The 11,561-nt window shown below is 42.4% G+C and overlaps 1 pseudogene; it reads right to left on the bottom strand.

Moving 5' to 3' along the window:
• Positions 1-10,774: 10,774 nt before the first annotated feature.
• On the bottom strand, positions 10,775-10,893 carry LOC142697909 (5S ribosomal RNA; annotated as a pseudogene).
• Between the last annotated feature and the right edge of the window lie 668 nt (positions 10,894-11,561).

Here is an 11,561-nt window from a genome sequence, read left to right as displayed (position 1 = left end):
AGCTTTTTTTTTTAGCAAATGCGTTAGTTTATGCTAGCATCTTTCACACATAGAATGGACCACGGACAAAATTCATCCCAATTCACATTCTTCCAATTCTCCCGTGCATGGGGATACCAAATATGTGTGCCTTATTCACTGTGCGGGCATGTGCCAGGGCTTGGCATAAAAGGAGGCTTTTTGGCCTTTTCGGTCCAGGAATTCTGCATTTGATTTTATAGCAGCATACTGTTTTCTGGGGGGCCTAATGCTACTGAAACATTAGAATCACCCCATAAATGACTTCATTCACAGAAGTAGACCCCACAAGATTTCCTTCAAGGGGTTTATCATATTTTTAGCAAGTCCAGTTTTCTTCTGAAAGTTTCTTGAATAAGATGGAACAAAATAAAATGAGCTTTTTTTTTTAGCAAATGCATTAGTTTATGCTAGCATCTTTCACACATAGAATGGACCACGGACAAAATTCATCCCAATTCACATTCTTCCAATTCTCCCGTGCATGGGGATACCAAATATGTGTGCCTTATTCACTGTGCGGGCATGTGCCAGGGCTTGGCATAAAAGGAGGCTTTTTGGCCTTTTCGGTCCAGGAATTCTGCATTTGATTTTATAGCAGCATACTGTTTTCTGGGGGGCCTAATGCTGCTGAAACATTAGAAACACCCCATAAATGGCTTAATTCACACAAGTAGACCCCACAAGGTTTCCTTCAAGGGGTTTATCATATTTTTAGAATGTCCAGTTTTCTTCTGAAAGTTTCTTGAATAAGATGGAACAAAATAAAATTTGAATTTTTTTAGCAAATACATCAGTTGATGCTAGCATTTTTCACACACAGTATAAACCACGGACAAAATTCATCCCATTTCACATTCTCCCACTTCTCCCGTGCATGGGGATACCAAATATGTGTGCCTTATTCACTGTGCGGGCATGTGCCAGGGCTTGGCATAAAAGGAGGCTTTTAGGCCTTTTCGGTCCAGGAATTCTGCATTTGATTTTATAGCAGCATACTGTGTTCTGGGGGGCCTAATGCTGCTGAAACATTAGAAACACCCCATAAATGGCTTCATTCACACAAGTAGACCCCACAAGGTTTCCTTCAAGGGGTTTATCATATTTTTAGAAAGTCCAGTTTTCTTCTGAAAGTTTCTTGAATAAGATGGAACAAAATAAAATTTGAATTTTTTTAGCAAATGCATCAGTTTATGCTAGCATTTTTCACACACAGTATAGACCACGGACAAAATTAATCTCCTTTCACATTCTTCCACTTCTCCCATGCATGGGGATACCAAATATGCGTGCTTTATTCACTGTGCGGGCATGTGCCAGGGCTTGGCATAAAAGGAGGATTTTTGGCCTTTTTGGTCCAGGAATTCTGCATTCGATTTTATAGCAGCATACTGTTTTCTGGGGGGCCTAATGCTACTGAAACATTAGAAACACCCTATAAAGTGCTTCATTCACACAAGTAGACCCCACAAGGTTTCCTTCAAGGGGTTTATCATATTTTTAGAAAGTCCAGTTTTCTTCTGAAAGTTTCTTGAATAAGATGGAACAAAATAAAATGAGCTTTTTTTTTTAGCAAATGCATTAGTTTATGCTAGCATTTTTCACACATAGAATGGACCACGGACAAAATTCATCCCAATTCACATTCTTCCAATTCTCCCGTGCATGGGGATACCAAATATGTGTGCCTTATTCACTGTGCGGGCATGTGCCAGGGCTTGGCATAAAAGGAGGCTTTTTGGCCTTTTTGGTCCAGGAATTCTGCATTCGATTTTATAGCAGCATACTGTTTTCTGGGGGGCCTAATGCTACTGAAACATTAGAAACACCCCTTAAATTACTTCATTCACACAAGTAGACCCAACAAAATTTCCTTCAAGGGGTTTATCATATTTTTAGAAAGTCCAGTTTTCTTCTGAAAGTTTCTTGAATAAGATGGAACAAAATAAAATTAGCATTTTTTTTAGCAAATGCGTCAGTTTATGATAGCATTTTTCACACACGGTATAGACCACGGACAAAATTAATCTTCTTTCACATTATTCCACTTCTCCTGTGCATGGGGATACCAAATATGTGTGCCTTATTTATCACATAGAGATGTAGGAGGACGGACGATAGAAGAAGCTCATTTCACAAATCGCCATTTTTTAAAGCTGGGTTTACAAAACTCAACAGTGTTTTTATAACACTTCCAAAATATCTGCTCTTGAAGCAGAGATCCCAAAATATTCATCTAGGGTATAATGGGAATTTATTTTTTGGGGTTTTCTAAAATAAGAAATTGCAGGTTTATGCAAATGGAGCTCTCCAGCAGATGAACTTTAGAAAATATGCAAACATGACATCCACCCCCCCACGCATTCCGTCCCTCACCCTTGGAGTAAAAGCGGGGGAAAAATAAAAATTTAATGTAGGGCAAATATATTTTCAACTAATTAACTAAAATCTAATAATTCAGAACAGTGTGGTATTTTTAAAACATGAGTCAATGCACAGGCCTGGTTGCGAGGGACATGAGAGACAGAAATATCGGGAATCTTTGCGGTGCCCGTCTTTTCTGCAGACGCTGCACTTTTTCTGGGGGTTGCTTCTAGTTGGTGTTGGGGGAATGCGAGTGATGAAATGTCTTTCAGTCAGTCGCGTGACATCCTCAGACTGGGGGCATTCTCTGGTGTCCTGAACGTCAAATATGAGGCCTTCAATAATTTTCTCCTGGAAATCCAGATATGTGTTGTAGCGTCCATGGCCGCGGACCGTCGGGTTTAATCACCTCCCGACGCCGGCAGCCATGGATCCGTGAGTGCTGGTCCCCATCTCCTTCCTAGGAGACGCCGGCGCTCACTTCCACTCCGTTCGACTGTGTCCCGTAGGGTGTGCACGCACGCTCGTGCCCGGCCTTAAAGGGCCAGCGCACGCACAAAGGAAATCGTCATCATCATCATCTGCCATGATTTCCTGGTCTATAAGAAGGCCCCAGGCCTTCTGATCCTTGCCTGAGCATTGTTAGTCTATCCCAGTCTGTTTTGCAAATGGTCCCTTAGTGTTTCCCCGTTCCAGTTGTTACCCGTGCCCTTTTACACGTTCCTGTACCCCGTATTGTTCTTGTTCCTGTGCCTACCCATGTTGGAGTTACATCTACTGCACCTACTGTCGTTTGCCACGTCCAGTGTCTTCTGCCACATCCCGTGCCTTTGTCAGGGATCATTACCATGTATATTGTTTGAAAAATATTATCCTTACATATATATATGTATATTTAGTATATTACTCAAGGAGATTGGATTCATGGAGCACAAAGAGCCTGCATAACATGCCTCTGGAAGACACCGCCCCTGGAATGCAAAGAGGGGTGTGCAGAAGAATGTACAGGAAAACTTACAGCTGATGAGCGAATGGGATTTAAGCAAGTCCCACATCTATAGGGAGGGGCATGTGTCTTCTGTGTGTGTTTCTTTGTTCTGAATAAAGTTCAGTTCAGGAAAAAATAAAAAACTTGTCTGGACATTGTTAATTTGATGTAAAGTTTTTAGTAATGTTTTATTTTTATTTGTTTTTGTATTAATCAAGTATTTGCAGAACCTGATAAAAGTGAGATTCTCAAAGTATTCTGGATTATCAGATGAGTGTGGAGAAGTGTATAACATTTGGTTTTATTTTAGAGGATGAAGACGCCACCCCTTTGGGATGTTCTATCTATATGTGACATGGGTTTCTAATGTAAATTTGTAATAAAGAGATTTTATTATACAGTATGTACGAGACAGGATACGAGGCACCAGGTAAATTACCCAGAAACCACTCTCACCTTCTTGTTCATCTCAAGGAGCGGAGCTGGAGGTGCTCGCTGAGGCTTGTAACCTGGCAAAAGGTAAGACGGCCGACATATACACTGACTCTAGGTACGCTTTTGGCATCGCCCACATTTATGGGCCCATTGCTAGTAGGAACTTTATTGGATCATCGGGTAAGCCAATTGAGAGAGCGAGAGAAGACAGAACTGACAACAAGGGTATATGCAGCCAGGTATCAGTAAATTGGCTTGTCCCTGGATACAATAATGCCACCACTAGGTTTGTAGCAGCCGGCATGATGTGCGCACGGCATGACATAGGTAAAACAGCAAAGGTACCTGTGAAAAGTGCAGCCCGGCCAGATTACCCGTCCCAGCGACTGCAGAACATACAACTACCCGAGGTAGAAGTGTATGACAATGTGCTCGTGTGTGTAGACCTGTTCTCAGGGGGGCCTGAAGCCCGGCCTGTATCTTCCCCACTGCAGACGTTGTGTATAAGTGACAGGGGAACAATGTTATCCCAAGTATTGACCTGATGTTTGTACAATGTCAAGATGTCAGCAGTTCTCTAGACGTTGTCCGAAGGTTAGTTTGTTTAATAATTGTATTTAAGAAGTGTTGTGTGAATATTAAATACTGAGGTTAAGTTTTATGTAAAGTTCTGGACCAGCCTCAGCATTGGAATATTAGAGTCATGCGTCAGATAAAAGGTACAGAAGTGGCATATTCCCATTCGAAAACATTTTTATTTGTTTATTTTTATTTTTGTTGTGAAAGGGAAATTTTAGAGCAGAGAATTCTGTGCAGTGTATATGTGTTTGTATAGATATGTATATAAAGAAGAAGAATCAGTTTGTAAGTTTTAGTTACTGACCAGTGTGAACGTTTGATGTAAAGATGCTATTTGTTAATGTTTTTCTTCAAATTAATTATTTGATTAAGATCAATTAATGTTTATACAATGAAAAAGCTTGTTCTCCACAGGAAGAGTCCAACTGGGAGCTGAAGGCGTGAGAACCAGATTCTAACAGAATGTGGACGGATAAGGGAAGGTGAACCGGTAACACCCAAGGCACTCTTGATGGCACTTGCATTGATGGTGAGACCTCACATATGCCCCAAGACTGCAAGGATCGATGTGGTAAGATCTAATTGGTATGTCCCAGGCTTTACAGCTGATGCTGCTAAATTCTGATAGAGCTGTTTGATTTGCCTACAGAACAGTCCTGGCAGACCGGTGCCAACCTTATCATACCCGCCTCCCACGAAGAGAACAGACCTTGAGAGGCCTTCCCAGGTAGAACGAACCAGATTAGAGTAAGAAAAATAGGTTTAAGACACTTGTCAGATAAACATGTGGAATCTGTGTATGTTTCTGTGAGGTGGAGATGTTCTAGGCAATCAGCTGAGATCAAGGTACAAATCCTGTTGAAAGGGTATCACCAAGTGCAAATGAAATGTACCCAATAAATTACACATCTTGTAGGTGCCCTGTCCATTGTAACAGAGAAGTTTTTCCTTATATAAAGGTGTTTGATGTCATTTAAGGGCCTGACATTATTGTATGTACTTAGAACAACGTTTATAGTGTATGCGGATGATGTTATCACCAGATTAGTATTTATTTTAACAATTGACAAGAGTTGGGGGTCCCCAGCAAGTGCCAGTAAATATGAACTAAAAGACTTTTAACACGATGAACTCCATCACTGAGATGCGGCAGGCGCAGCCTGAGCCACTACAACGCTTTTATCATGAACTGACGGCAGTGTCACAATTCTAAGCGGCCGCCCAGACAAGTAACTTGCCAGAGGAAGAGTACAGATGCGGAGGGTTTGATAGTCACAATACAACTCCACTAATCCGCCTACGTCGGATCTCACCCCAAGCTCACAGCATGAGGTGCTATGTACAGCATGATGACATAAACTAAAGGAGACGGTGTCGGACAGATGAGAAGGACCAAACTAAGTCCTGATGACATCAGCAAAGATCAAAGTAAAGACCAAAGACCTGAGTGAATCCGTCAGCAGGATCAAGTGTTTTGATAAGTAAGTGGCTAGGAGGGGTTTAATAATAACTCCCGCACTGGACACCAACGTAGTCTGACTACACAATTGTGTGGGTTACCCTGAGGGTGACAGTCAGTGAAGAGCAGAAGACAGGAGAAGAAGGGGACGATGGTGTACAGGACTGGCAATGAACTGATGGGACCCGAAACCTGAAGGGTGATAGTATGAGATTGGTGATAGCATTATGTTATTAGTTGAGGCCCTATTGTTTATAATGTCTGAGGTTTATAATTATAATGTGTGTAAATATGCCACGGTGCTGCAAATTACAATCTGAGGAGTTTTATGTGAAGGTGTGAGGTGAAGGTCACTGTGCTGCCCATGACCTGTCATATCTGCAGGGGTAAAAGTCCCATTAGGACAGTAAGTGACAGTGCGACAATTATTACTGTTAATAAAAATGCAGACCGGATTAATTATATATATTACAACCAGCAGCGGTTTGTAGATTATATCAAGACAACCATCCTGTATCCAGAGGAGAATAGGGAAAGTTAGGACCACTCCGACACCTTGGAAGTCCAGGTACAAAGGGGGGTTACTCATCAGGAGTAGCTCGTCTCAAGCTGGTGAAGAAATCCAAAACCCCTACCCGCCTGGTTTGAGTGGTCAGTGGTAGGTTGATAGGCAAGACTCAGGGATAGAATTATAATATTTTTAGGGGGGACTGTCAGGGATCATTACCATGTATATTGTTTGAAAAATATTATCCTCACATATATGTATGTATATTCAGTATATTACTCAAAGAGATTGGATTCATGGAGCACAAAAAGCCTGCATAACACTCCTCTGGAAGACACCGCCCCTGGAATGCAAAGAGGGGTGTGCAGAAGAATGTACAGCAAAACTTACAGCTGAGGAGCGAATGGGATTTAAGCAAGTCCCACATCTATAGGGAGGGGCATGTGTCTTCTGTGTGTGTTTCTTTGTTCTGAATAAAGTTCAGTACTCCTTGTCTGATCAAGGCAAGTTGTGTACCAAACATTTTTGGCTGGTTTACTTCTTCCAGGCATGCCTTCAGCTTTCAATTTACAGAGGTGGTTATTCGGTGTGAAATACGGACCTGACACCTTCTGCCACGTCCAGTATCTTCTGCCACATCGAATACTGCCCGCCACGTCTGGCGCTACCTACCGCACCGGCCTCCATCCATGCTGAAGCCACAGCCACCGTCTGGACTAGTTCAGGTACCCTAGCGTTGCTATCCGCTATTGACTTTCGTGTAGACTGTGACCTGGTCAGCTGCCTCACCGCTACGGCAGAGCGGCCTAGTGGGTCCACATACCCTGTGACCGTGACCTTTGTCTTTGCCTCTGTTTTTTTTTATAGAGCACAAATGAATTGTGGATTGCCACCTGTAACAGATAAATGGCCACAATTTTGTACCAGGTTTTTGTTTTGCGTTTTACTAAATAGGGCTGTAAAACCTGGCCGCTTAAATCCACCCCCCCCCCATGTACTTGTTATATTCAGACACGCTCACTGGTTTATGCTTGTCTGATGTTGCATTTCTTTCTCTCACTGCCACTTTTCCTGAGGTATGAATCATGCTTAGCACATATACTTCTTTGCGATCCAGCAATTGACCGCCAGCAATTCCTCAGATGCATAAGCACAGGAGTCCCCCTTTACCATGCGCTTCCCCACTAATTGCTGCGGAAAACCAATTTGATTGTTGCGCATGGTACCACATGCCCCAGTCCTTGCAGCATGCAAATGCCTTTAAAGGGGCACACTGGAATAAAAATTATTGCAGTACAGGTGGTACCCCTTGTGAAGCAGAGGCTGCATTATCTCCCACACGATCTTACTGCTGGTGGAAAGATCAGGGGGGCATCCAGGAACATTTATTGAGCGGTCCCGCCCTTCATAAATCCTGAAGGTGGTGGTATATCCTGACCCGCTTTCCCACAATTTGTAAAGCTTAACGCCATATCTTGCCCTTTTGGAAGGTAGATATTGGCGAAAGCTAAGTCTTCCATGGAAGTTGAGGAGGGATTTGTCCACGCTTACATTCTGCTCAGCGGTGTAAAGTTGCAGGAATAAATTATTGAGGGAATTTATTAGCGGTCTTATTTTGAACAACCGATCCCGGTTTGCATCGGTACTTGGGGGGGCCTGTGCGTGGTCATTGGAGTGGAGGAATCTCATTATTGTTTCATAACGAGACCTGGGCATTACTGCAGAATACACTGGGGTGGCTTGGGTGGGTCTTGTTGACCAGTAAGACCTAATGGAGGGCTTTTTGACAATACCCATATTTAGGGTGAGCCCCAAAAATGTTTTTCATTCCTGCAAATTGGTGGGCGTCCAATCTCTGGCATGGGTGGATGAAAGTTTCTGCCTTATATACTGAGCGGCATATAAATTAGTTTAGTGGACAATCATATTTAGGATGTCGTCAGTAATAAATAAATGGAAGTAATCAATTTGGACAAAATTTGTATTGTCCACAGTTATGCCAGGAGTGGCAGTAAAGCCGAGGATTCTAGGCCCAAAAGATGGAGCAGGTGCCCATACAAGAGCCTGAACTGAAGGGACCAGGCGGTCCCGTGCTACAGCGCTACTAGGCCATGCGCTTCCATGTTCTGCAGTTTCAACTGCGTCAGGGACAACGTCCCCTGAAGATGAACCTGAAGTGACGCTATCATCGTCACTACCTAAAACAGGTTCCATCTCTGACGCCATCTCTGATGCGCTCTCAGACTCAGATCACAGCATGGCGTCCTCATCACTAAAAAACGTCCTCGCCATAACGTCACTAACACTAACTAAAGAAACTTTTTTTATTTTTTTTTATTTTTTATAAACACACAAACTAACTGGTATATATATATATATATATATATATATATATATTTATCTACACTACTGCTAACAAAATAATAAACCGCTATTGCTATATATATTATATATATATATATATGTAAACAAAAGAAATCCCACAGCACTCAGATGGTTCCAAAAAGTATGTGATTTATTCAGTCAACAGCTGCAACGTTTCCGTCCTGTTATAGGACCTTTTTCAAGCTTAGTGACACAGCAAAACATGCAGGTATATAAGACATGTGCCTCATTACCATAATGAGGAATCATTAACATAGTGCGCAGACAAAATATTGTACAAGATATAGGTAATCATATAAAAAATATATGCTACAATTGTAAACTGTGTGTACAGTGATAAAATCCAGTGTAAAAATAAACATACATTTAAAAACAAGCTTATTGTAACCTGATTATCATATTAATCAAAAATGTGACCATATGTGTAGGGGCAGAGCTATCAGGCCACTCACCAATCGCTGACCTTGTATGCAAATCAGATATGCTAATCCGTGTTCAAGCCAGACTCATGTGTAGGGGCAGAGCTATCAGGCCACTCACCAATCGCTGACCTTGCATGCAAATCAGATATGCTAATCCATGTTCATGCCAGACTCATGTGTAGTCTGACTATATGGCATCTTCTAAACAGCACTGTGCATGCTCGTGTCATCATCCCGGAAGTGTCATGTTGCATAGCAACTACACGACGCATAGTTTACTGCGCAGGCGTAAGAGGTCAATGGCAAACCTCTACAAACTAGATGACGTATAACAACTAGAAAAGAAGGGCCATTCTTATAGGTAACCATTAGCAACAAGTCTGCACGTCAACAAAGCGGACAAAAGTCCAAATCCGATACTGTACAGTGATCCAATCAATTAAGTCCGAGGGACATGTCGGATGGTCCTAAACTTTACACAAAGAGGCTATCCAAAAAAATTATTGCATTCATATAAAGATCAGGTCATGGGTATTCCTAGAGGTAATCTACTGGTGAACTCTAGACAGCGCAAATCTATTACCCGGGTTCCTTTCGTTTCCACCTATAACGATCTGAGTGGGGAAGTGTCAAAGATCTTTAATAGACACTGGGGCATTATCAAGAACAGTTACAAACACATTGAGTCATTTAGTAACACACCCCTGATGTCATACAGACGCCCGCAAAATTTACGCGATAAGTTAGTCAATAGTCTAACATATAAAAAAAAGGAACAGCAGACACTCCTCAGACCGAAAAAAATGGGTAATTTTCCCTGTCTCCATTGTATAAATGTCAGTTCCGTATTTCAGGGTAGCTTCCTTCTCCCTATTATTTCACACCGAATAACCACCTCTGTAAATTGAAACCTGAATGCATGCATGGAAATAAGTAAACCAGCCAGAGATGTTGGTACACAGCTTTCCTCAGATAGAACAGGAAGCGAACTGAACTTTATTCAGAACAAAGAAACACAGAAAAAGACACATGCCCCCTCCCTAGAGATGTGGGAGTATCCAAGCCCCACAGGCTTCTCAGCTGCAAGTTCTTTTGTACACTCCTCTTGCATTCCAGGGGGCGGTGTCTTCCATAGGCATGTCCGACATGAACAAAGAACTTGTTATATATCACCCCCTTCTGAATCAAGGATTGGACTTCCTCTAGTAAGGCCTGTCTCTTGAAAATATCCCTCAGATTTTTTGTTGGGATAAATCTTTCCTCAAGGAGAGAGAGAAACTCTAGCCTGAAGCCCCCTTTTACACCCTCTAGTACCTAGGGGTGGGTTAAGATGATTCCCCAGGCCTGAAAAAAAAGAGAGAGTCCCCCCTCCCCCACTGGAGTCCTGACATCATTGCATGGACTCTGCGAATGTAATGACATAATAAAAAGTCAACCGCACCACGGATTCCCAGACAGTCTCCCACACTGGTACTAGTGAGGTATTAAAGTGTTATCCATCTGCGATTTGAAGAGAAAAGGCACATTTCAGCTTAGAATGGCCGTTAACGTTTAAAGCTTTAGTCTATTTTTATATTTAATCGATTGTGAAACAAAATCTAAACAGCATAACAATAGGTCAACAGCACCACGGATTCAAAGACAGTCTCCCACACTGGTACTAGCGAGGCGTTAAGCCGTGTAACTTCTGCGATCTGACGAGAGCAGGCACATTCAGCTTAGAATGGCCATTGACTTTAAAAGCTTTAATCCATAGTCCTTTTTTAATCGATTGTGATGTCATTGAGATACACCACAACATAGACATAGAGGAGGTGACGAAGATGTCATTAACGAACTCTTGGAAGACCGCAGAACCGTTACACAGACCGAAGGACATCATCAGGTATTCATAGTACCCATCTCGGATGTTAAATGCCATCTTCCTTTCATCACCCCAGCGAATCCGGATTAGGTTGTAAGGTCTAGCTTGGAAAAAAATCTTGGCTCCTCGTATGCGGTCAAACAGTTCTGAAATCAGCGGCAATGGATATCTATTTTTGACTGTGATCTAGTGGAGGCCCCAGTAGTCGATGTAAGGTTGAAGAGATCAGTCTTTTTTTTTTCACAAAGAAGAACCTTGCCCTGGCCGGGGAGGAGGACTTTCATATTAAACTCCTCTCCAAATTCTCCTTAATGGGGTTGGCCAGGAAAACATTTTTTTCTAAAAAGTGTCCCCCAGCCTTGGTGTGCCTAAAACCCCCTACATACTTTCTAACCAGTTTCTGTTTGATCTCCATCGTCACTGTTGCTCTTTCTGTTTGCCAGCATTCCTTGCTTCTGGTCCTGGCTGTTTCCCGTCTTGTAACCCAACGTACCCATGATCCCTTGCTGCACGTGTGGAGACAGCTTCTATCCCCTTTT

This window comes from Rhinoderma darwinii, chromosome 1, assembly GCF_050947455.1.
Source record: "Rhinoderma darwinii isolate aRhiDar2 chromosome 1, aRhiDar2.hap1, whole genome shotgun sequence".
NCBI lineage: Eukaryota > Metazoa > Chordata > Amphibia > Anura > Rhinodermatidae > Rhinoderma > Rhinoderma darwinii.
The sequence above is the reverse complement of the archived record's forward strand: the minus strand, read 5'-3'. Positions and strand labels throughout refer to the sequence as shown.